Consider the following 27,405-nt stretch of genomic DNA (forward strand, 5'->3'; position numbering starts at 1 on the left):
TCTGGCTTTTTTCACTTAGCATAATGTTTTTGAGGTTCATCCATGCTGTAGCATGTATCAGTACTTCATTCTTTTTTATGGCCAAATAATATTCGATTGTGTTCTATTTTGACTATTATGAATAATGCTACTATGAACTTTGATCTACAAGTTTTTGCATAAAAATATGTTTTCATTTCTTTTGGGTATATACTAAGAGTAGAATTGCTGGATCAGATAGTAACTCTACGTGTAAGATTTTGAGGAGCTGTAAAACTGTTTTCCAAAGTTGCGGCACCATTTTACATTCCCACCAGCAGTGTATGAGGGTTCTGATTTCTCCACATCTTCAGAAATACTTGTTATTACCTGACTTTTTGATTTTAGCCATCCTAAAGGGTGTGAAATGGTTTTGCATTGTGATTTTGATTTGTGTTTCCCCAAAGCACAGGAACAGCTTTTCATATGCTTAATTGGCATTTGTGTATATCCCTTAAAGAAATATCTATTCAAGTCTTGCCCATTTTTAAATTGGGTTGTCTTTTTATTATTGAATTGTAGGAATTCTTTGTATATTTTGGATACAAGTCCCTTATCAGATATATGATTTTCAAATATATTCTTCTATCCTGTGGTTTGACTTTTTATTTTTTTGGTGGTGTCCTTTGAGGCACAAAAGTTTTCAGTTTTGGAGAAGTCCAATATATTGATTTTTTTTTCCTTTTTATGCTTTTGGTGTTATATCTAAGAAACCACTGAGTAATTCAGTCATGAAAATTTATGCCTATATTTTCTTCTAAGAATTTTATTGTTTTAGTGCTTACATTTAGGTGCTTGATCTATTTTGAGTTAATTTTTCAATATGGTATGAGGTGGGTCCCAATTCTTTTTGCAGTAGAGATAAAGTTCATTATCTACCAAATATACACATCAGCAGCACTTTTTGGTTTACCTCACTTGATAATTTTAATCACTATATGATTCTGCCTCTTCATTAGTTTCATCTCTGACACCCTGCTAACGGTATTATGTTGGTCTTGAATGGAGTTTCTTTACCAAAACCATATTATCTCTTGCACTTATCATAAAATGTGAGGATTAGGAGGAAATTTATTGATTATGCAGTCCAGCCTCTTATCAGAGTAGAGCCCTCCTCATCTGGGACAGAAGGGCTTTCAACTTCTTGGACACTTTCAGAGATGGTTAGTTCATGGAAGTGTGTTGCACTATAATGCAATAGTTACATTAAGAAATTTTAACTATTCAAATACCATTTTATGAATAAAAATTGTTTCAGAGGGAACAGAGGGGTTAGGAGCTCAAGTGTGACACAGCTTTAATAAGTTATTTTCCTTGTAGCAATTTAAATTAAAAGGAGTTAGTGATCACATTATGGTCCACAATGTTTTATAATTAAATGAGAGCATAATATATAACCACTAATATAATAGTAATAATGCTTGTATTCCTAAAGCAATTCAGTTTCATTTTGAAAAGCTCTAATGGTTAGGAAGTTTATTCTTTTATTTAGCTGGAATGTTGCTCTTGGTAACAACTACCTGTTTTATCAATTTCCTCTTAAGGCTTGGAATCTAAAATTAAACTCAGTATTTCATTTATGCAGAATAGTACGAAGTATGGTCGGCTGATAGTTTTAGGTTTTTTGTTTTTTGGTTTTTTTAATATATAACTCAGAATTAAGTTGTTTTTTTGTAACCATACCTTGGGGCTCATCTTGAGTTTGTAATCAATAAAACCCATTTTTAACAAGAGTTTCTAAGCTGCATCTCACATTCCTTTGAAACATCAGAGTTCCTATGAAAGTCACTTTGCACCTACAGATTATCTGGACTCTTCTCTGTGACTTACTGGCTGTGTGACCTTAGCCAAAACACCCAAATTCTTTGATCTTGATTTTCTTTTCTGCTAATTGGGAATAATATCTCCATATGTCGTAATTCATAATATCTCCATGTTTTCATAATATCATATCTGAATATGATATTATTCAGAAAAGGGTAAAGAATAGTAGGAAGATCATTCCATGTACCTTCTACCCAGCTTACTCAGATCTTAACATTTTGCCTTACTTGCTTCAGGTTTTTTTAAAAAGAAGTAAACATTGTGGAGGTGAACCTTCTGTATACTTTTTCCTCTCTATCTCCCCCTCCCCATAGGAAACACTGAATATATTTTTTTCCATAAATAATGTAATGGTTTTGCATGTTTTAAACTTTAGATACATACTAAACTGCAATACACTCTTGCAATATCCTTTTTTCCTCCCCTCATCATTTTTTTCCTGTAATTTCTATTTCATGGCTACACCAAAATTTACTTACTCATGCTCCTCTGGATTTTATTAGATAGTTTCCGGCGTTTTATTATTAGACAATGCTGTAGTGAACTTTCCTGACCATGCTGCTTGTGAACATGTTTGAGTTTCTATAGAGAGCATTTAAGGAGTGTGTGTGTGTTTGTATAGGATTGGAATCTTTGGTTGAAACATATATGCCTCTTCACCTTTGGAGAATAATTTGACATTATTTAATAACGTATACCAGTTTAGACATTACTGTCAGTGTGAGAGCTTTACTTTCCCTACATTTCCACCACCAATTTTTAGCATTATCTGAAATGGGATTCATAAAGTTCTGGATGGTGAGCCGTTATTAGGTTCAGCAATTTCTCTGGCTAACTCTAGAATCACTTGGTGTATGTAACTATCTAATGAACAGGCCCTTGGAATTGTGTGGCTTGGGATTCATCACTACCTTATTCTGGTATAAGACCACCCAGAATTCATTTTACCAATTTAGTTGAAAAATAGCACATTTTTGTACAGTCACATAAGCATTGGTAGTAGTCTTTGTTACCTGTATTTTACTTGATTAAGCTGTATGTGGAGCAAGTGAAGTGAACAAGATTCTAGTCTCTGACAATTGTGACTTAAAATGAATAATACTAACAGATCAATAAAATAAGTGTAGGATACTGGGTAATAAAATCTGAACATATAAATAGAAAGTTAAATTTATAGGGCCAAAGATTTTGACATTGAAAGACACCTAAGGTAATTTAATGTTTGTTTTTTTTTAATGTGCAAAAGTAAAGGTTCTTGTTATGCTAATAAGAATTATGCAATGGAAAGGGGAAAATTGATAATGCAGTAGAAAAGGAGTTGTAATAGCAGGAGAAAGTTTTTTTGAGGAGCCTGGGGCATGGTGTAGGGTGCAGTGGAGACTACCTTTGATGGGAGGGGCACATCTTCCATTGAAGCAGGCAGGAAGGCAGAGAGTACAGTTAGAGGTGCAAGTAGACTGGTAGATTTAGTGTGGGGAAGATGAGGGAATTTCTGTCTGATTGCTTCTATTTTAATCAGAAAAGATAAAGCAAGATCTCAAGTCTGGATAACTGGGAAAATAATGGAAAAAATTATGCAGAAAAAAGAAAATCACTAAGTGTACATGTAAACCTCACAGAATATATAAAGAGAAACAGAGGGTTTAGAACAGCTATATAGTTACTTATCTGTCTGTGATAAAAAGTGGCCTCACTATGCATATCATTCAAATGGCAGAAGTTGGGAAAAGGGATATATATAATTTTGCAAATCCAAAAAGGTATTTCTAATATCAGAATTAGAAAATTTGGTATAGTGGTATATTTGATATAGTGGTATATATCAATTCTTTGTGGAACCAAGGAACATATAAATAAATTAACCTTCCAAAAAAAAAAAAGTAAATATGAAGGTACTTCAAAGTTCACAGAAAGATTTGTATTATCTTCTAATTCTATTTTTCCATGAACTTTTTGAAGTACACTCATATGGTTAAGTGTAGTGTAATGAGTGTCAGGTGAATCTGCAGAACTAATAAAGTTACATTAACTCTCCAAAGCACAAAGACACAGATGGTACCAGGTTCATTGGATTGGAAAACAAATGTATGAGCCAGAAGTCAGGGTGTTTATCACATCTTGGGCTCCAGGCATCAGATTAAGTTATCAAAGCTGTTTAATCTAGTTTAGCATTGAGAAATAATTTATCTTTTATTTTCAAATATTTAGTATTGAAAAACATGTTTCCTGTGAAGTTTCTAAATTATTAAAAGTGGATTTAGGAATAACTTATTTGGAGGACATTTATTTTGGCACCCTTTTATTTATTTATTTATTTATTTATTTATTTTAATTTTCTTCTCTTTATTTGCATTTTCCAAATTTTCTACAATACACATAAATTACTTCTATAATAAGATAAAAACACTACAAGTTATCTTTTTTTAAAATGCAAACTCTCCAAATATGAAAATACAAGTTTATCGTTAGGATGGTTTTTCAAAAGATGCAAATGATCTTGTAAGTATGCATTTCCCTTCCCAGCTGGGAAAGGTCCAGCAGTAGAGATGGACTCCATCAGCACAATATTGGCTGAAGTCCGCAAACAGAACTGCTCATGATACACATGATATCTATGAATTCCTTGGTACATTTGCCCTCATTCTGGAAAAGGGGGCTTGTGATTCCAAGATCAGGTATCTGTCCCAAAAGATCAAAACCAAATATATTTTGCTACACTCTACAACAGCATTTTTCAAAAGCACGAAGTGAATTTGGCACCCTTTTAAAAATTTATCTCTACTTTTGGTATTTTGAGAGATTAAGGGTGATTCATGCTATATTGCTTGGTGAAAAGCTGGCTTGCTGGCTTGCTTTCTTGCTTTCTTGTTTTTGTCCCACATTATGAAAAGGATATGGGAACATTATAGAATTGCAGAAAATGTTAAAAAGAGAGAGGAAGAAAAAACCCACAGAGTAAGTAAAGTAAGCAAGTAACTACCTAGGCAAAAGCTATTAATTTGGTGGACTTCTGAAAGTTAAAGGCTAGATTTATAATTTTTTGAAAATTTTTTTGTTTTTTTCCGAAGTAAGTATCTATTCTATAATTTATTGGACCAAGAGTTAAAATGCACACACACACACACTCAGAGAAGTTCCCTCAAGAAAGAAGTTACTCTTCCTTTAGTTCTGTCTCTGCTGTTTGTCAAAGCCTCAGAAGCTCTTGCTAAGAGCTATAGCAGCCCAGCCAGCAGGTAATTATTCTGAGCTGCTTGAGGGTGAATCAAGCTGGAGCCTTGCTCTGTGTTATAAAGGCGCAAGTGACATGGACCCTGACCTATCAAATAATTTTTTCTCTTTATGAATATAAGTAGGTTTTGCCTTTTTAAAAAAAATTCAGGGGAGGAGCAAAGACAAAGTTTCATCCATTAAGCTATAAATGCAAATGATTATGTGTCACTGATGTTAACTGAGCCAAACTAAAGGCCATACTTGTGACATGTCAGTAAATAATTATATTAAAAGAGATTCCTATTTTTTTTTCAACTTGGCCAAACCTCCTTCAGTTCTCAGTCTGATACCTGACCCTATTCTCTGCTTTCCTACCTTTCAGTGTTATCTTTCTCTCTTTCTCCCTTATTACCTGTGTTTTACCCACTGCTGTAAAATTGCCTCTCCAACCTTTATTCCAATGTACTTTCCTTTTTCTATCCAACTTTTTAATATATCTTTATATACTGGTGTTTTCTACACATATCCCCCAACCACATATACACACCATTGTGTTTGGAATACAGTGTTTTAATATTTGTTGATTTTGAATGCTTTAAGGCTATTTAGGGTACTGTACTCTCTTCAGTTAGATACAAGCTCCACGTTTTCCTATTGGCTTAAACTTGTCCTATTTACACACTGTCAGGAAGAAAAAACACACATTCTTTTTTCTATTCTCTCACTCAGCACAACAATCAGCACAGAAGACTTCTGTGACCAAATGTGTGGTGATTTCTCCCCACTAGCAAGCAAGCAACCAGTTCTGCAGTGGACACCAGCTGGTGCTCTCCAATTCAATTCTGACACTGTCTACCTGGAGATAGCATCAGGTCCCACAGGTTGATGGCTCAGTTCCCAAGACTGCCTCCCACTTCAGATGCTGGTCACAAGACCAGGCCCTGGAACTTCTGACCACCCACCTATCAGTCAGGGTTCCTGTGACCTCCTCCCTCTTCAGGCTTGATTAATTTGCTTGAACTGCTTACCGAACTTAGGAAAACATGTTTACCAGTTTATTTTAAAGGATATTACAAAGGGTACAGATGAAGAGATGCACAGGGTTAGGTATGGGGGAAGAGACACAGAGCTTCCATGTTCTCCCTGAGTGCCGCATCCTCAGGAACCTCCCTGTGTTCAGCTATCTGGAAGCTCCCAGAACCCTGTGCTCTTGGGTTTTTATAGAAGCTTCATTACGTAGGCGTGATTGAAGCATGGACAGCTGTGTAGAAATGTGATTGGATGAAAGGGTGTGATCTAACACTAACAGACTGGTGGGGAAACCCAGCAAGGCCTGTCTGTTCAGGTTCTTCTTGGCCTCCCTGTACAGCATTCCTTCCTCTCAGGTATGGGGCGGGGCTCCCACCTAAAATGAGGGTCTTGTGACCTACAGTCAGCTAAGGTAGGCCAGAGAATTTCTTTATGGCCAGCTCCAAGACAGAAAGGCAGGGGGAGATTGGGACAAGCCAGGCACCATGGATAAAAACCAAAATATACGTATCACAATCTCACACATACTTTTGTTTTTACTTTGGCTCTTGTAGAGATTTGACTTTGTATTTTTTATACTGTGAGAGCTTTTCTTTTTCTCTTTAGTTTCCCTCTTCCATACTCTGTGGGACCCCTTCTTCTGCTTGTTATTGCTCCTCTCTGCACATTACCTACCCTCTTCCAGACCGAGTGTGTACCAACATTCTCCTTCTCAGCATATGTATTTTTTTTGTACCTGGGCTACACGTTGCATTTTTCTCATAGCCAGGTCCTTCTTCGTTCACCTGGAGTTCAGATATAAGTCCCTCTCATAGGATTTATATCTGAGGTTTTTTTCCACACTGAGAAGCTGTTGTTGCTATTCTGCGGCTTCCTTCCATGGAAACTGGAAGGCATGCCCTTAACATACATGTATTTGTCTGGCTTAATCAATTAGAACTAGAGTATTGGAAAAAAGGTTGTTCTTGGGCGATTCTACCGAAAGCCACCAGAACACATATTTATAGTGGTTATCACTGAGCTTAGTTTGTCCTTCATTTTAAAATAGTTTTATCTTTGCATTAGGGCACAGGATGGTAGAGAAGGGATGACTGGTTGTTTCTAATGATACTAATTAAAATTTTAGTTAGTGAAAAGACAATACAGAAACTATCAGAATTTTGGAATGTGCCTCATGATTCCACTGTGCTTGCTTCTTATTTTTATATCGTTCCTTACGGTAGTTGTCAACAACTATGTGTATTTTATGTAGATATTCTTCCCATTTGTTTTTGTTCTTGTATTCTGTTTGTCCTTTAATATTACTAGTAACCATTTATTAATTGAACATAGATGTAAAAAGTCCTAAAATATTTTATGAATAAAATCCAATAAGATAGAAAATGTATCATATATTATGATCATGTGAGGTTTATCTTGGGAATGCAAGATTGGTTTAGCATTTAAAAATTTATCAATGTAATTTACCATATTAACAAACTAAAAAGGAAAAGAACCATATGATAATCTCAAAATATACAGAAGCATTTGACAAAAATCCAGCAAAGTAGAGATAAAAACTCTCAGCAAACTACGCATATAAAGGGGTCTCTAACCTGATAAATGGAGGGTATTTATAGAAAACCTACTGTTTAATACTGTGCTTAATGGTGAAAGACTGCTTTCCCTTCATAATCAGGAACAAAGGAAGGATGTCTCTTCTCCACATTGTACTGGAGGTTCTAATCTATACAATAAAGTAAGAAAAAGAAATGAAAAGCATCCAGATTGGCAAGAGAGACATAGCTGTTTTTATTTGCAGATGGCATGATCATCTACAAATGGATTGTACAAAAAAGCTACTAGAAGTAATGTGTGAGTTTAACAAAGTGGTAGGATATGTAAGATAAACATATAAACATAAATTGTATTTCTATGTATTGGCAACAAGCATTTGGAACTTGAAATAAAAAAATAATGCCATATATAAAAAACAACAAACACTATAAAATAGAGATAAATCTGTAAAAAGATGTGCAAGATCTGTACACTGAAAACTAAAACACTGCTGAGAGAAATTAAAGATGACTTAAGTAAATGGAGAGAGATACTGTTTATGCATCAGAAGACTAAATATTGTTAAGATGTCACTTTTCCCCAAACTGTTCTATATGTGCAGTGCAATCCCAGTCAAAATCCCAGCAGTATTTTTTTGTACTAATTGACAAGCTGATACTAAAATTCGTACAGAAATGCAAAGGACCTAGACAAGCCAAACCAATTTTGAAAAACGAGGAAAAAAGTTGTAGGACGTACACTACCTATCTTCAAGTCTTATTATGAAACTACAGTAATCACAGTCAGGTGGTATGGGTTTCAAGACAGACATGTAGATTGATAGAGAGCCCAGGAATAGATCCACACATGCATGTTAAATTGATTTTTGACAAAGGCACCAAAGTAGTTCAGTTCTTCCATGTCCTCAAGGAACTCTCAGACTAGTGGAGGTAGATATATCAACAGTTATTGTAATGGTATCTGATAAGGGCACATCACATCGAAAGGTATTTGAAGGTACAGAGAGTACAACAGATGGAGTGCCCAACTCTGAGAACAGTGATTTGGGGGGTGGTGTGGAAATGAGAGGAGGAAGAACAACTGAATAAGAGAACACAATAATCAAAATGTGCATTGAAGGATAGATTTGGTCAGAAGTAACATAGATAGGGATGGAGCTAAAGATTGTCAAGGATGGAAAGGAAATAAAACTTTAATTATTAGCTGTATATTAATGTTCCTTAGTAATTCATAATCTAATACAACATGATAATTAGGTGAAGATTCTTGCTTTTAAGGATCTGAAAGAGGTAATATATTTAGTTTGCATTTATCTTAAGATATGTGGTACTTATACTATTAGGAGTATTCCTAGGAGAAGGCAGGATTGAGTATTTAGAATTACCTTAAGCTACAAATAGTGGAAATTATAAACTAATAGTTGTAGAAGTCAATGCTTTTTTGAGGGCTTATATTATAGCAAGCACTGCTCTAAGCATTTTATGTGTGTTAATTCAAAATAATATGATACAGTTTTACCCTTATTTATATATGTAGTCAAGTCATGATTATTCGTAGGTAGATTATATGCATTTTCAGTTATCCATTTATTTCAAAAGACGTCTTCATTGATGGTGTCCTAATATCCTCCCCCAGTATCCTTCTGTCGGGTGTTTTTATTGCACATGACCAGCTTTTTAAAAAGATCATCATTTATTCCTATTTTTTAAAGCTAGTAAATAGATTATTTTTGTCTTTCTACCACATTTGTCAACATTTGATGGGTCATAATGACAGCATACGTGAGAAAAGTATAAAACATTACGTTCTTCAGTGTTAGAATTTTCCTAACTTCCTACTTCTTAATATTTATGTATTTAAGATTAAAAAAAAAATCAAATTGCAATTTAATCATCTATACAAGTACCGTTTTGTTTCCCCAAGTCCTACTTATTATCAGAGTCCCCCTCTCCCCATAAACCAGGATACAGTTGTGACAAACTAGGCTTTATAAAGGATTTGAAGGCTCAGAATTAGAGGAAAGAGAAAAGTTATGAAGCAGTCCACTTATGAGAGCTGATTTCAGGCGAAACTTATGATGGACTTCACACAAAAATATCTTCACCCACGTTATCTGATTTTTTTGAAATTTTACTTTGTTGCCTGAAATTCTGTTTATTAAACATTAATTTGGATAGACAAGTAAACCTGCTTTTTAGTTACCTCTGATTAGGCTAAGAGGTTATAATCATTTTTATAAATCGTTCAAATCAGATTGCCTTTCAACCCCTATTTGGTATTTTTTGAATTTACAGAGTAATAGCTATGATTAGAAGGGAGAAGTGTAGTTCTGGAGATGAGTGATATGGTATATTGGGGAAGCCAGAGTAGGGTCCTATGGTGTGGGGAACCTTAGAGAATCTGAGGGCAATGAAATTAGGGGAGGGGGCATGGGGAGTGCTGTCACAAACGTGGAATATTGCAAAAGACAAATTGTTTTATTAAAAAATTGCTAGAGATGGGACTTTAGGGAACGACCATTTAGGGGAAGTAAAGACATTTTTTCTTTGTCTGTCTTATTCTGATGACGCCCTGCTCACTTGCTCAGAACTCAAGTTGATTCTTTAATGGAGTCTCATTTTTCACATTTGAGAGACTAGTTGTGGGAATGAAGATTAGGTTGAATTTGGGAAAGATAAAAGCAAATAAATGTGACTCCACTATAATTAATGTTGTAGTAAAGCTTTGTAAAATAAGTTTTTGTAGACTAGCCTGCCAATTGGACCATAATTTGTGACATTTGTTTTATGGGAAGATGCATGTAAAATGCTAATAAATGACTAACATACAGTTAAAATCAAGGATACAAGGATTTGTTCTAGAGAACAAGGATTCTATATTAAGGATAAGGATTAGGGAAACAATCTGAGATTTGTCAGGGACCTTTGGTTATTTAGTCCATCTCACTTCTGCTTGATTATTTTTAGTAATGTAGAAATAGCAACCTCAAGTTATAGACTTCCTGATGTTAGGAAAGTTTTCGTATTGATCTTGAGGTCTGCTTCCTTATGTTATCTACTTATTAGTCCTAGTCCTGCTCTCTCAGGGTGTATAGGACAAATCTGTGTCCATTTTGGTATATTAAACCTTTAGATATTTGATGACCGCTTTGATGTCTCCATTTGCAGGTAGCTATTCTGTCTTCCCATAAACTTCTCTTTTCCAGGCTAAATTTCCCTATCCTAATTGTTTCTTGTTTTCAAGACTCTTTTGGAAATCCTGGATATTTTCTAATTTGTAACTGCTTTAAATTATGGTATTCAAAACCTCACATAATGGTTTAGATATGATTTTGATAGTTCAGATTAGAATGGGCCTATTTAATCAGTGATCAAGGTAGTCCAAGTTTGCCATTAGTTTTTTTGTTTGTTTGTTTGTTTTTTAATGGCTGTATCCCGCATTTTGTTTCCATTAACTAACGCTTTGGTCATGCAAACCTGTAAGTAAATCTTTCTGCCTATTTATCTATCTACCTACCATCCTATCTACCTACCTGCTTACTTTCATAATTGGCTGCTGTGTCTGGTTTTCCTGTCTTATGTTAAATTAAGAATAGAGAAGAGAATGGCATAGTAAAATGGGCCATGGACTAAGGGGCAGAAAGATTTGGGTTCTTCCATTTAGTAGTAAAGTATCCTTGGACGACTTGACTTGACCCTTTTTAAAAAAAAATAAAATGAGGATATTAATGCTTCGTTACTGGGATTGTTGTGAGGTTTACATGAAATAATCTAGGGAAAAGACTTTCTATTGTGCTTTGTTCTAGTGCTTCACTTACCCTTACTTAAAAAAAATTTTTTTTAAAATACATTTTATTGTGTATATGTAAGGTACACAACGTTATGTTATGAGATACATATATATGTATTAAAATGGTTACTGTAGTGAAACAAGGTAACATCCATCATCTTGCATAGTCACCCATTTTTTCCCAGTGGCAAAGTGGCTATAATCTACTCATTTAGCATAAATCTTGAATATAATACACTATTATTAACTATAGTCCTCATATTGTACATTAGATTTTTGGACTTATCCTACATACCTGCTACTTTAAATACTTTGACCTACATTTCCCCATTTCCTCCCTGCTATTCTGCCCCTGGTAACCATTATTTTATTCTCTATGTATATTTGACTTCTTTTTGGATTCCACATGTAAGTGAGATCATGTAGTATTTTTTTTCTGTGCCTGTTTTATTTCACTTAACATAATGTCATCCAGGCTTATCCATGTTGTGGCAAACATCAGGATCTCCTCTTTTTCTTAAGGCTGAATGATATTCCATTGTATATATGAGAGTACTTCGAAAGTTCATGGAAAGATTTGTATTATCTTTCAATTCTATTTTTCCATGAAATTTTAGAAATACCCTCATATAAGGGAATATTATATATATGCACTATATAATGTATTACATACATATTATATATATATATATATATGAACGGTCTTCAAAAAGTTCATGGAAAGATTTGTATTATCTTTTTTTTTTTTTTTTTTTTTTGTCTTTTTCATGACCGGTACTCAGCCAGTGAGTGCACCAGCCATTCCTATATAGGATCCGAACCTGCAGCAGGAGCGTCGCTGCGCTCCCAGCGCCGCACTCTCCTGAGTGCGCCACGGGCTCGGCCCTGTATTATCTTTTAATTCTGATTTTCCATGAACTTTTCTATCCACCACAGTTTCTTTACCCATTGTTGGTCAACAGATACTTAACACTTAGATTGTTTCCATATTTTGGCTATTGTGAGTAATGCTGCAGTGAACATGGGAGTGCAGATATCTTTATGAGGTAGTGATTTTATTTCGCTTGGGTGTATACCCAGAAAAGGGATTGCTGGGTTATGTGGTAATTCTATTTTTAATCTTTTTAGGAACCTCCATACTGGTTTTCATAATGGCTGCACCAATCTACATTCCCATCAACAGTGTACAAGGGTTCCCTTTCCTTCACACCTTCACCCACACTTGTTATCTCTTGTCTTTTTGATAGTAGCTATCTTAATGGGTGTGAGGTGATATCTCATAGTGGTTTTGATTTGCTTTTCTCTGACAATTAGTGATGTTGAGCATTTTTTCATATACCTGTTGGCCATTTTTATGTCTTCTTTGGAAAAGTGTCTGTTCAGGTCCTTCGCCTGTTTTTTAATCTAACTAATTTTCTTGCTGTTGAGTTGTATGAGTTTTTTATGAATTTTGGATGTTAATCCCTTATCGGATATATGATTTGCAAATATTTTTTCCCAATCCATAGGTTCTCATTTTATTTTGTTGATTGTTTCCTTTGCTCTACAGAGGCCTTTTAGTTTGATGTAGTCTTATTCTTTTATTTTTTCTTTTGTAGCTTAAGCTTTTGGTGTGATATCCAAGAAATCATTGCCAGGACTAATGTCAAGGAGCTTTTCTTCTATGTTTTCTTCTAGGAGTTTTATGGTTTTAGGTCTTACATTAGGTCTTTTATACATTTTAAGTTGACCTCTGTGTATGGTGTTAAGATAAGCGTCCAGTTTCATTCTTTGTATGTGGAAATCCTAAACATTTTACCCCCTTCAACTTTTTTTCCCCGTTTTTTTGGCAGCTGTCGTGTATGGGGATCTGAACCCTTGACCTTGATATTATAACACTGCTCTAACCAACTGAGCTAACCAGCCAGCCTGAAATTCTAAATATTTTAAATAAACATTTAATAGATACAAAAGAATATATAAAAATATTAACATATAAAGAATATGCTACAGCAAATATTCATGTGCTTATCACCCTTAATTTATGTCTAGTTTGTTTAACCCAGTGTTCTACCCTTTAGATCATTTATTATTTAAAATTTTCATTTATTGTCTGGCCTACTTAGCTTTGTGTTATCAGCAGATATGATGAATAAGTTTCTGAATTATTGGGAGAAGTCATGGAAAAAATATTTAACAGGGTAGCCTGGGACAGAACACTGAGGCAGTTCATATAGTCTTCCCTGGTTGATACTGAGTTGTTACTCAGCACTTTCTAAGGCAGAGGTTTTATAGTTAGCTTCACCTCTGCCTGTAAGTACCTTTAACCACTTAACTTTCTACCACTTTTTTCTCCATAAGGATATTTTAGAGATGGATGTTAAATATTTATTCTCTTTAATATTGTCTTAATTTACCCACCTAATTTTTTCTTGATGATTATGGTGTGAAAACTAACATTTGCTAATTTTATGGAAATACCAGCCATATTTAGCATAGTAATGTAACTTAAAGTTTTAGATATTTTAGCTAGTGGTAAAATGTATACATTCTTCAGATTTAGCATATAGTAGATTTATAAAAATTAGTTTTAAATTTCTTATATATATTTTTTTTAGTTGTCAGTGCAACCCACCACAAATTACTAAATTCTCTACTGCTTCTCAGAAGTAGTATTTTATTAAATAGTTTTAGACTAAAGATTGCAAAGTGCATCAGAGTTACAACCAAAGACTTCCATTTTAGAATTAATAATTGCTTATTTTTCTGGCCCCACGTGTATAAGTCTTTTAACTGTTAGTTAGCAGGGTGTCTGAAGGAGCACTGGACAAAAGATACTCAATACAGTTTTGATTTAAGCTGAAAATGATCAGTTTGTTTACCTTTAAGACCTAGAGAACAATCACTGGTTTAATAATTAGATTTACTTTTCCATTTATTTATGTTAGGACATTTTAGTGAGAGAATCTTTATTGTGATTAATACTATGGAATTTTTAGCTAAGCAGGGGTATTTATTCTGAGATATAAAGACACACACATCTGATGAGTAGAGAAACGTGTTTCTTATACTTCACTGTTGCAGTAACATGGCCCTGTGTCTGTGTTTAATATTTTTGGCTTTTGTCCATCTCTGTCTCTCAGGTAGTTTATGGTTTCTTCTTCCTGCTGAGGCCCATTATTCTTAATTTAGCTTTTGTTTTCACATTGCTACTTCCCACTTCCCACTAGTTCCTCATCTATATGCAAAGTAAACATAATAAACAACATGCAGTGGCATATCAATCACTCTGTCTCAAGCTCACTTAGTTTGCATTTTCCTTTTATTTTGTTCAGTACTTCCTTTAAAAGGTAAAGTCCAGAGTCCACATACATTTAGACTTGGGTGTTTAGACCTTTGCAAATATCTTCAGTGCTTGTAGGGAATGGAGGGACTGAGAAATGTCTTGAGGGGAAAGAGTGAGGAGAAGAAAATATAGTTATGACTATTTAAAATAGAAGATACCTTTTAGAGGGGATTGATTGCTATGTGGCCAAAGTCTCGTGGGGATTTCTATATATCAGATTTCTTTATAGCCTCATATGAGCAGTGTTATAGCCTCATAATAAAAAATGATCTTATAGCATCCTGAATGTTGCAGTGCAAGACTATCTGAAGTAGCTATGATGGACTGCTCAGTTGAAAACTACCATAGTAAAAATTTGGTTTTGATTGCAATTCTGTATCTTTGCTAACTTTTTGTTTCCAGGATGGGGGAAGGGGCCAACCCATTACCAAAAACAAACTGACAAAAAACCTCTTTTCCTTCCTTGAAAGTGCATAAATGTGCAAGTTTGGGAGATTTACCTTGTTTCAGTGTTAAGAGATAACTGTTTATGATTTGGTTTTTTGTTTGTAGGATATCTGATGAAATTACAAACTGTATCCATAAAAAGATCAGGTCTTATATCTGGTATATTATTTGGTCACTTGGTGAAATCAAATATATGGCTTGAATGAATGCTTTTCGCCTTTCCTTCTGTAGTTTGAGCACTAGTAGCTGCCTCCAAGAGCAGTCATATTCAAAGGCAAGCCCTGGCTGAATGCTCATAGACTAAAATTTAGGTAATAGTACATGATGGAAGAACTTTAATTTTTAAGCATCATTTAACTCTTCAGATGGTATTATCCTTGCCAAATCCTCAAAAGACATGAACAGTAATAGAGTAAATCAGTGAAGTTGAATGAGCTTTGAAATCAGAATCAGAAAACCTGGGTTCTAATCCATATTCTTTCAGAAGTTCTCAGCTTGAGCAGGTCGTTTTACCTCTCTGGGATGCAATTCTTTAATCTGTAACATGAGGGCTTAGATGTGATACTCTCTTAAAATCTTTTCCAGCTTAAAACATCTATAACTGCACAATTGTTATACCTTCCTCACCACCTCTAAATTTCTGTATGTACTTTTTTCCTTGGAGGAAAAATTAAATGGCTTTGCAAGACGAGATCATTATGAGCTTGAGACTGTTCCTTCCTAATTCCTACAGTTTTGTTGATGTTCATTCATTTATCCAGCAAATATTTATTTGACATGTACAAGATTTCAGGTTCTTTTAGATTCTAGAAAGAGAACGGTGAAGAAGACATAGACTGTCTTCAAGGAGAGTACAGTGTAGTAGGGGAAGAAAAAAAATTCACTATAGTATGATAAAAAAAGAAATGTAACATGGCAGCATTGATGGCACAAAGAGGAAGTGAATCTTTTTTGACTAGTCAAGTAAGAGTTTACAGAGGAGGGTACCCCTGAACAGAGTTTTAAAATTAAAAAAACTTTTTTTCTTCCCCAATTAAAGTAATATGTTCTTAATTTATAAAAATTAGTAAGTATAGATAAGCAAAAATCAGGAAAATAACTACTGTTAATACCTTTATATACATCCCTTACCACCCTTTTGAAAGTGGGTTTTAAAGGATGCCTACAAGACTAAAAAGAGTCAGGGCTGGGAGAGAAAGCATTAGCGACAAAAGGAATGAAGAATGCAAAGGTTTGAAGGTCTGAAAAAGCATGTTGTGTATGGCCAACTATAAGTAGTTAGGTATGTCTGGACCATGAGGTGTATTGTGTGGGGAACGGGCAGGTGTAGGAAGTCATCAGTCAGATCATGGAGGACTTTGAATGTGATATTAAGGCATTTAGAGTCAGTCTATAGGATATTGGGAGCCACTGAAGGGTTTTAAGCGGGTTTTAAAGATTCATGATGTGATTTGCATTTTAGAAAACTTATTCTGGACAATTTCAAGAAAGCAGACTGGGAGGGGGTGGAGAGGAATGGGTAAAGGGGCATGAAAATCAACTGCAATGTATACTGAGAAGTAAAATAAAATTTAAAAAAAAAAGAAAGCAGTCTGAACATTCACTACCTTTTTGTTTTCCTTCACCAGACCTATTGAAATAATGGAAAGATATATATGTAGCCATGTATAGACACAAGAACTCTCCATAAATCAGAAACTGTGAAGAATTTCTGAAAATAGATAGGAAGTTCTGTGGGTAACACTCATATTCATAGGTGGGAGAAACTGGGAGTAGGAAGAGTCCCAGAGTGATCCATAGGATGATTTGCTAGCGTTACTGCAACTCAAGCAGTAAAGCAGCTCTGATCTCTGTACATTCTAACACCAGCTTCGGTCAAGCAATTGGTCTGTTTCCATGTGCGAACTGCATGTAGGAGCCTGGGTCTATGAGACTAAGAAGCACCTGAGGTAAATGTCTATACTCACACCTAGAAGATCAGGCACTGAGGACCCTGCCTGGTGGTATGTTCTGCTCCTCCTCCACACCTACTGAAAGCAATATGAAGTGAGTATTGCTCCCTGAGTGAGCTGCCCCCAAAGCCAGCAGAGTGTAACAAAATCCCAAGTACAAAATATGAGATCTCCAAATGTTTCAGGAAAGCCAACACCATAAAAAAGAGTCAACAAATAGAAGAACTTATAGGTTCAAATGAAAAGTTACTAGAACATAGTTCTAAAATAAGTGTAACTCATAATTTTAGTCATAGAAGGACTTTATTATATCCTTAACAAAAACAAGTGGTTATAAAACAAAAGTAGGCATTTATTAAAAACAGTCCATTAGAGATCTGGGGCATGGCGAATATAGTTGTTGAAATGGAACATACTTTTTGGTGCCCAGGTGGATGGATTAGAACTGTGCATGATTCATGGCAGGGAGAACTCCCTCTTTTTGGTGATACAGTGATATAACGAGATCCTGAACTAAGGTCATTAAGTAGGGAACTGTTAAGTAGGGATATAGCTGAGGAGACAAATACAACAGATGTTAAAAGTGTAGAATTAAGAAGTGGGAATGAGAGAGAAGGGGCATTCTAGAATATTCCCAGTTCTCTTAATTGGTTGAGTGGAAACTATTTAGCTTCAAGGAGAAGCACAAAGAAGGAAGGGGACATAAGTTTCTCCAGGCTCATCCATGTTGTTGCAAATGGGAGAATTTCATTCTTTTTGATGGCAGAGTAGAATTCCATGGTTTATGTATACCACAGTTTCCTTATCCAATCATCCATGGATGTATTTGCTCTGAGAGAAAGAGATAGACACACCCACAATTTCTCTAAGTCAGAATGGGATCCCTGCACTAGTGCAACCCGACACTCCACGAATGGATTAATCCATCCCCAAGGGCTCCACAATTCAATCACCAGTAAAAGGCCTCACCTTTCAAATACCATAATCAAATTTGCTACTTTCTTAACACTGTGATAATATTGCCAGAAACCGTGGTAGCAAATTCAAGAGTAAAAGCAGTTTTTGAAGTGAGAATAGAGGATACTACTATCTCACTTGGGCATGTTGAAATTGAGGTGCGTGTGAGACAACCATGGAAGAGTGTTCGTCTGTTAGATTAGTGGATTTGGAACATAAATGTTTGGGTTTGAGCAAGATCTGGAAGTCATGTAAAAGGGATAATGGTAGTTGATCTTATGTTTATGGGTGAGGTTGTTCAGGAAGAATGCATAGACTGTGAGACAAAATGACCACTACAGTTTGTGAGGTATGTGTACAAAGAGGAGCCAGCATAGGCAAGGGAGGGAAGAATGGTTGGTAGAGTGAGAAGTGAACCAAGAGGAATGTCGTAGAACCCAGTACCAAAAGGGAAATAAGGATTGAATAGCAATTTGGCAATTAAGATGTGACCAAACCAGGACTAGCTTCAATGGAGTAGTGGGACTCCAGATTACAGTGCATTGAGGAAGGTAAGGTAGTGGAGACTGTGAGCATATTCTTCAGACACTTAAGTCTGTAGAGGAGTGAGATCTATGAGAGCTGGGATATGGGGGCTGAAGGGGAGAATGTTCCATTAGTCCTTTTTCTTCTCTAGCCTCTCTCCTTCTCTACTAGTTTCTTACCTTGTCCTGTAAACATTGTCAGGTGTTTTCTCTTTTAACTTTTACCTCCTTCCATTTCATACTTAAACTTTTCTCCCAACTCCACATTTTTGTAGCGCTTATTTTCTCTTTTCTTTGCCTGGAAAGTTTCATATGATATATTGCAGTCTTATTTGTCTATTTATTTATTTATTTAAATAATTAATTAACCTTTTATTTATTTATTTTTTTGTTTTTTTAATTTTTATTGAATCAAAACTAATTAAACATATTTTGGAGGTTCAACATTGAGATATGTTGATCAAATCAATATTACTAGCATATATATTGTTACATATCTTACTTATTCTTTATTCCCCCTGTCCAATCTCACCCCCTCCCTCTCACCTTCCCCCTCACCCCTTTAATAACCCTAGCTTTCCTCTCTCCTTCTGAAAGAATAATGGTTACTCTGTTGATTTGTTGCCTAGATGATCTGACCAATGCTGAGAGGTGTGATCAGGTCCCCCAATATTATAGAGCAGATGCTTCTTCTGTCACTGTGGAGTGGGCTTTGTTGGGAGAGACATCCTCTTCTTTTCTTTATCTCTGCTGGTGACTCTACTTGTGTCAGTGCACTCTAGTGGCTGGTGGACCATCTGTGTGGTGGTTGTGGAGTTGAGCCGCTTTCACGGCAGCCATGGTTATTATGGTGGCTGTGGTGGGCCACCTACATGGAGGTGATGTTTTTGGCCTACTCCTTAGTGCTGGTGGTGTGCCTGGTTGTGGCGGGGGTGGGGGTCCGGTCCCTGGCTCCATCCCTCGGGTCCCCGGGCGCGCCCTGAGGTGCTGGTGCAGTGTGCCTTGTTGTGGGGGAGGGGTCTGGTCCCAGGCTCCATGCTTCGGGTCCCTGGGCGGGCCCCAGAGGCGCTGGCACAGTGTGCCTTGTCATGGGAGGGAGTCCAGTCCCCGGCTCTGTGCCTCCGGACCTTGTTCATCTATTTAAATATGCTCTGTCTCTGTAGCTACTTGATACAAGTCTTTCAAGGTCTGTCTTTTTGTGTCTTCATCTTGACCACAGTGTCATACTAAAGATGTTCAGTTAAGAATCCTTGAAAATGAATTACACAAATACAGGATGGAGGAATCCTATTTTGGAATAATTCTTGCAAAAAATAAAAAGTGTGTTTTAAACAAATAGAAGCTTGTTATGACTTATGGGAAAATTTGGGCAAACTTGAAATGCATTAGTTGAAGTTTTATGCCCTGACTACAGGAAGAATTAACTATTCTACTCTAGGGAGAATGCATGTAACAGCTGTTTGACTTTAATTCTGAATATCATAATTAAGAGAGACATTTGCAAACTAGAAATTTGTTCAGGAGAGGGAGAAAAATGATGGGGTCAAGACTGCTGGTAGCCTACCCAATATCTATTCTCCTTTTCTTTCTTAGTAACATTATATTGTGGGCACATCACTGAGCCCATATACACAACTACAATTCCTAGTGGCTGTAAACAGAAGTCTTTTGGTAGAGCTTCTAGGAATGCTCTTTAAAGGAGATGGACTCATCTGGGAAGCCTCAAAAGGAGCTCTTGGCCTTTCCTCCTTTCTTCGGCTGAGGATATTGTATTAGTCACGGTTCTCTAGAGAGACAGAACCAATAGTGTATGTTTATTGATATATGAGAGGGGATTTATTAGGGGAATTGGCTCATGCGATTATGAAGAGGAGTTCCATGATAGACTGTCTGCAGACTGGATGCTGGTAATGTGGCTCAATCCAAGTCCAAAGGCCTCAGAACTAGGGAAGCCAATGGTGTTGTAGATGTAAGTCCTGGAACCCAAAAGCTGAAGAGTCTTGAGCCCTGATGTCCATGAACAGGAGAACAGAAGATAGAGAGATCTGTCTTTTTTCTCCATTTTTTCTCTCTCCAGGCCTCTAGTGGACTGGAGGGTTCCTGCCCATGTTCAGGGAGTACCTTTCCCACCCAGTCTGCTCAGGCTTTCATGCTAATCTCTTCTGGAAACACCATCATGGACATACCTAAAAAGATAGCTTTACCAGGTTTCTTTGTATTCCTTAATTTAATCAAGTTGATATCTAGAATTAACCACCACAGACATTGATGTGACTTCTGGAGTTACAGTGATCATCTTTTGGCCATGAGATATACTTTGAGCATTGATGCTCAAAGCAAACACCTCAAAGTCATCATCTCTCCTTTACAGGTGATGAGAAGACTCAGCAGTTCAAAAGAAGGAATAATTGGAGTTTTTGTAGCAGATGGCTGTCTGCGTATAGTTATGATACTGCATCAGACATAAAAAATTCAAATTCTTACACTCAATGAAATTTAAGAGGGGATTGTATGAACAAGGGACTTTCTGAGGATAGGAAAAAGTTTTGGAGTACTCATGTCAGCAGCACATATACTAAAATTGGAATGATACAGAAAAGACGAGCATGGCCCATGCACAAGAATGACATGCAAATTTACGAAGCATTCCATAATAAAAAAAAAGTTTTTGGAAAATAAAATCATAAATACTGAAGCAAAATAAATAATAATAGTGAAAAGTAGATTGGTGTTTTAGTCCATTTTGTGTTGCTATAACAGAATACCTGAGACTGGGTAATTTATAAAGAAGAGAGATTTATTTGGCTTACGATTCTGGGACAGCTGCATCAGGCACGGGCCTCAGGCTGCTTCTACTCATGGCGGAAAGTGGCAGGCAGCTGGCAGCTACAAGCCGATCACATGGCGAGAGAGGAAGCAAGAGAGAGAAGCAAGAGGTGCCAGGGTCCTATAAACAATAAGCTCTTGCAGGAACTAATAGAGCGAGAACTCACTCTTTACTTCCCCCTCCCCAGGGAGAGCATTAATGCATTCATAAGGGATCCGCCCCCATGACTCAATCAGTTTCCAACACTGCCACATTGGGGATCAAATTTCCACATGAGTTTTGGAGGGGCAACACATCCAAACTCCATCAATTGGATACTCCAGAAAATCATACTAGTGAATTAGAAGACTAGTTCAAATGATGTTCCAGAATTATGGGAAGATAGAGATGAAGATCATGACAAAAATATAATAGACACAGCAGGTAGATCCAACGGATCTGGTATATATAAATTGGGTGTTCTAGAAGGGAAGAACAGAAATGATGTATAAGTGATCAAGAAATACTCAAAGAAATTGTTGAAAATGTTGCTAAACTGAAGACTTGCACTTTAAAAAATAAATAAGATTAGTGTATATACTACTCATGTTTCTGATGTTCAAGAGAAAATTCTACAAGTATGGTTATGTGCTGCATGACAGCATATTGATCAATGATGGACTGCATATACAACAGTAGTTCCATAAGATTATACCACCATAATTTTACTGTACCTTTTCTACTTTTTTTGTGTGTTTGAATACACAAATACCATTATGTTACAATTGCCAACAGTATTCAGTACAGCAACATGCTGTACAGGTTTGTAGCCTAGGATGCATAGGCTATACATTTGCCTATATGTGAAGTAAGCTATACCGTCTAGTTTGTGCAGGTACATTCTGTAATGTTTGTGCAGTGATGAAATCACCTAACAACACATTTCTCAGAACGTATCCTCGTCATGACCATATTTGAGGGGCATACCAAGTGATTTTCAAAGGAAAGGTAATCAGGTTAGAATCCAGTTTTCTATTTAATGAAAAATGCTGGATCAGAGAATTCCAGACCTTTGGATTTGTGGACTAGTAAAATTCTAGTAGAAAATTTGGATGATTAACATAAATTATCGAACTTCTTTTTTTATAACCAAGGATTTAAAATATAGAACAAATAAACAATTGAATAATTTTTGCTTTAGGTTAAATAACACTGTCACCTTTTTTGGTTTACTGAGAGCTAGTGAAAACTTTATCACCAAATAGCATTGTTTCCAGGATTGGAGTTGGGGAACTGTTTTAGGTGATGTTGGTCTCTGTACAAGGTAGTGAGAGAAAAGGATGTGACCTCAGAATTTTATACCTTGCCGCACTGTCATTCATGTACAAAGGCAAAAGACAGATTTCCGGACAGAACGGTTTCAGGAATTATGTTAGCTTTTTGCACTTGTTCCAAAGAAAGTATTCAAGGAAGTACTCTCTAGAATAATATGATTAATAAACTTGATTTAACAAATTAATATTAAACTTTGTACCTTACAGAAGAGATTTCATTTTGATTACCTATAAAATAGTCTTTAAACCTAAGCCACAGAAATAGCAAAAATAGAAAATGAAAAGTATTTTTTTTAAGCATTTGTAGTGTTCCTACTGTGTGCTAGGTAGAAAACTAGTCTCTTAGGATACAATGAAAGAGGAAGTGATGTGATTTTTGCCCTGATGGAGCTTACAGTCTAGCCAGAAATACAAAGTAACCAGGTGGTTACAATGCAGTGTGATGGATGCTACAGTGGATTCTACAAGGTAGAATGTGAGCATAGAGCAGGAGCACTTCACCCAGATTTGAGGGGGAGGCAGAGATGGCTTTCCGAAGAAGGAACATCTGAGTTGAGATATGAAGACAGGAGAAAGAAATTGACAGGATTTCAGATTAGTTGACTGCACAGGTATTATAAAGTGATAGAAATAGATGACACTGGAGAGATAACTAGGGACAGTGTCACATAGAATCTTGAAAGCAGTGTCAGGGCAGTTGGGCTTTGTCCTGAGAGGAATGGAAAAGCTATTGAAAGATTTTAATGATGAAAAAGTGATCTGGCTTGTTTTTTAGTAAAATCACTCTGTAGTATGAATGGATTATAGCCAGGTTAAAGTTGAGAGTAGGGAGATCACTTAAGGGGTTGTCCTGTTTATTCATTTGTTTAACAGTAAATATTTCTAGGTCAGAGGCTGGCTACAGTAGGATGATAATGATGGAGAAAAGTAGATGAATTTGAGAAAGATTTAGGTTTTGGTGGATGGATGTTAGGGAGATGTAGAGGGAAGAAGATGGACCTCTTCTTGAATTTTTGGCTTGTACAGATGGGTAGATGATGATGATGCCATTCAGCATCATCTGCCTTCTCCCTGGAGGAGAAGATTAAGTAAGGATGATGAGTTCAGTTTAAGGTACCTATGAGGCACCTAAATTGAGATCCAGTTGTTAGGTTAGATAAGAGGGTTTGAAGTTCAGGAGAGATCTGGGTTGGTGATACTGATTTGGAAAGTAATTAAAGTTAGGGATATGAAAGATCACGCAGGTAGAGTGTGCAGAGAGAAGAAATGATCCAGGTCAAAGATCTTAGAAACACATACATCTAAAATGAGAATTCTGCTAATAAGACTTTAAGGAAAAAAAAAAAGTAGGACAAAAGTTCAGAAGAGTGTGGGCTAACAATTCTGAAACAATTCTACATGTATACTAGGATTAAAAAATAAGTAAATGAAAGGCAAATGGTGGGAGCTAGGTCTCTCATGTCTGGGGAGTGAGGTTACAGATAACCATGGGCCAGGGGAAGTTCTGAACCATGTGGTACTGGATCAGAGTTAGAGACATCAGTATGAACTCATGTTTAGCTTAATATAGATACAGATACAGAAATAATTATAAATATGTATGTATACATGGTCTAGTATACATACATTTATTCCTAGCTCTGTTGCTGAGAGGGCCTAGAAGCAATGATACTCTGGTAGTGTGAGAACATCCAGCTCCCAGATTTTGGTTTTTTAATGTCATTCTCCCATAAAAAGAACTAAGGCTCCTTGGAAAATGGCTGATTCTAGGGCTGAGGCAGGAAATATGCAAGATGAGCTTGGAACATCTTGTAGTGACAATACTCAAAAAGACGTTACTCAAAATCCAAAAGAATAGGGGGGCTTGGCAAAAGGATGCAGGAGCCAATCTGAAAGAGCACCCAGTGGTCAAAGCTGGAACAATTTGAGCAACAAAATAAATAACATAGTTGGATTGTAACCCAAAGCATACAGTAAATATCCTCAAGTCCATGCTGATTAACGTAAATGATTGAATAAATAAATATTCCTACTTATTTATCCTGCACAGAAGTATTCCAAATAATTTATGCAGACACATTCCCCCTCAAGGAGATGGAGCTTAACTCCCCACCCCTTGAGTGTGGGCTATGCTTAGTGACTGAGAGGAGATGGTTATTTGTATAGATGCTATTTAAGATCAAATAAGTCAAGGACCAAGGTATTTTCATGGGATATAGCATTAAAGAATATTGGTGATCTCAATGGAAGAAGTTCCAGGAGAAAGGTAGATTCTTGGGCTCTTAATGTAAATGGCTCTAACTTTAACCAACCTTATAAGGTATTTATTATGTGTGTTCTTATTAGAAGATTTTATCACAAACTGATAGCTATTTAGTGTCTATCAAAAGCTCACTTAAAACATCAGATGTGAGGAAGACAGTCTAAAGAATATCTTAATTATGCATTCATGTAGTTTCTTGTATTAAGTCTACAGAGAACAGAATTATCAAGACAATGTCATCTCTGTCTCTCATGACATGAAAATGCCTGTGCTGAGTTCTGATTTAATGATATGTCATCTGTCTGTACAGAATCTGTCTGTAAGAAACATCGTTTGAATGATGTGCATTTTCTAAAGTTATATTTGAATCTGTAGTCCACTAGGTTCATTGTTCTTTGTAAAAGTACATACAGTTCAGATACAAAATTTACATGTTTTCTTATCAAAAAAAGAAAAAAAGAAAACTTATAACCTGGAAAATGTAGACCCAAATTTGACACTCAGTGTTTGTAATTCACTGATATCACGAACTTCCTAGTATCTGTTTCAGCTGCCTATTGACTTATAACAAATCAGCCAAAAACTTAGTAGCTTAAAACAACAATGACTTATTATTTGTACAATTCTGTGGGTCAGGAGTTTGGGCAGGGCTTGGCTAAGGGATTCTTGTCCTCTGTGTGGCATCAGCTATGTGGGATCACACACTTAGCTGGAGGCTGGGCTGGACAGTCTAAGGCCTCCCTCGCGTGTATGACGTTTTGGCATGCCTCCACATGGTCTCTCCACAGCATTGTGGTGTCAGGGTAGTTGGAATTCTAACATGGCTTCTGGCTTCCAAGAGGAAGAAAGGAGAAGTTGTCAATCTTCTTGGTCTCTGAAGTTTCAGAATGTTACTTCTGCTACATCCTGCTGGCCAAAGTAAGTCACAAGGCCAGCCAAGATTCAAGGGACTGGGAAATAAAGCCCTGTCTCTTGATGGATGGAGTGAAATGCACATACCAGGAAGGAAGGAATGGACAACAACTGTCTTTGGGGGACAGTGTGTGTCCATACTGTGTAACACAGTATCTAATCTTTTAATTTTATTTACATGGTTTTATTATGATTAATCTACTTTACCTTGTATTTTAACTTGTAACCAATTTAAGTCCTCTTAGAAATTGGGTTATAAATCTTAAAGAAAAATTATCTTAACTTAAAAGAAAAGATTTGGGGATAATGGAAGGCCCTGCTAAAAACTCTTTTTGTAGTCAGTGATTATAAATTAATCTATGATTAATAAGATCTTGGATTACTGAGTTGAAGATCTTCCAAACCATCTTTGCTTAGTAATTGGGGCCGTATTATGAGAATTTGTTGCTCAATCTTAGTCTTCTCTGATCTGGAAGGTTTACCGATATGTATCCACATTTTTTTTAAGCCCTAATAAACTATGTGGTCTAGCAAAGGCTATTATAATTTAAAATGCTGATAATCTTTGACCCAGTAACTCTGCTTTATGAGTACACAGATGTAGCATTGTCAGTAATGGCAAAATATTGGAAACAACATCATCAGTGAGAGACTGATTAAATAAATTATGATGTATTCATATAATACCACAAAATTGTTTTAAAAAAAGGATGAGGGAATTCTGTAAGGAATGATATGAAATGGGCTCATTAAAGATACATTAAGTAAAAAAACATGTGAAATAGTGTATGGTTTGCCACCCCTTTCATTAAAATATATATATAAATATGCTTTTATATGCATAGAATATCTGAATACACAGTAAACAAGTGAAGGGAGCTAGATGATTTGGGGAGAATTTCTGTTCACCATAACTCTTTTATACAGTTTGCTTTTTGTACCACATACATTACCTACTTTAAAAATCAACTTTGAAAAAAATGCTCTGGCAATTTTATTTCATTTGTGGGTGTCTTCTTGTGTAAGGCAGAATATCAGATGTTCCATTCACACAGGGAGTGGTCTAGCTTCAGGGAGCCCAAATACCAGTAGGAAAGATTAAACACATGTACCATGTGACTAGACTGCTTGTTAGAGTTGTCATTTTTGCATTGTCCAAATATTCTGCCCATTATTTTTATTGGATTACTTCTTATCATTGTGTTGAAGAATTCTTTATATTCTGGGAACAAGTCCTTTATCAGATATTTGTTTTGCAAATATTTTCTTCAGGTTTGTGGCTCCTCTTTACATTTTCATAACTGTCTTTTGAAGAGTAGAAGTTTAAAATTCTGATAAAATTATTATTTATCAAATTTTTTCTTTTATGGTTCGTACTTTTTGTGTCATATCTAAAAATTCTTTGTTTAACCCAGGAGTTGGTAAACTATGACTTGATTCAGCCCGCTACTTGTTTTT

At 36.0% G+C, this 27,405-nt stretch overlaps 1 protein-coding gene and 1 non-coding gene across 12 annotated transcripts in view; both read left to right on the forward strand.

The window, feature by feature from the left end:
- NCOA1 (nuclear receptor coactivator 1) overlaps nucleotides 1-27,405 on the forward strand; it is a 256,917-nt gene that overhangs the window by 27,491 nt on the left and 202,021 nt on the right. The window lies entirely within an intron of this gene.
- Nucleotides 21,184-21,290, forward strand: LOC134363518 (U6 spliceosomal RNA). Its single transcript, XR_010021750.1, has one exon. It is a non-coding gene; the product is annotated as a U6 spliceosomal RNA (small nuclear RNA).

This window comes from Cynocephalus volans, chromosome 14 (genome assembly GCF_027409185.1).
Source record: "Cynocephalus volans isolate mCynVol1 chromosome 14, mCynVol1.pri, whole genome shotgun sequence".
In the NCBI taxonomy this organism is placed as follows: Eukaryota; Metazoa; Chordata; class Mammalia; order Dermoptera; family Cynocephalidae; genus Cynocephalus; species Cynocephalus volans.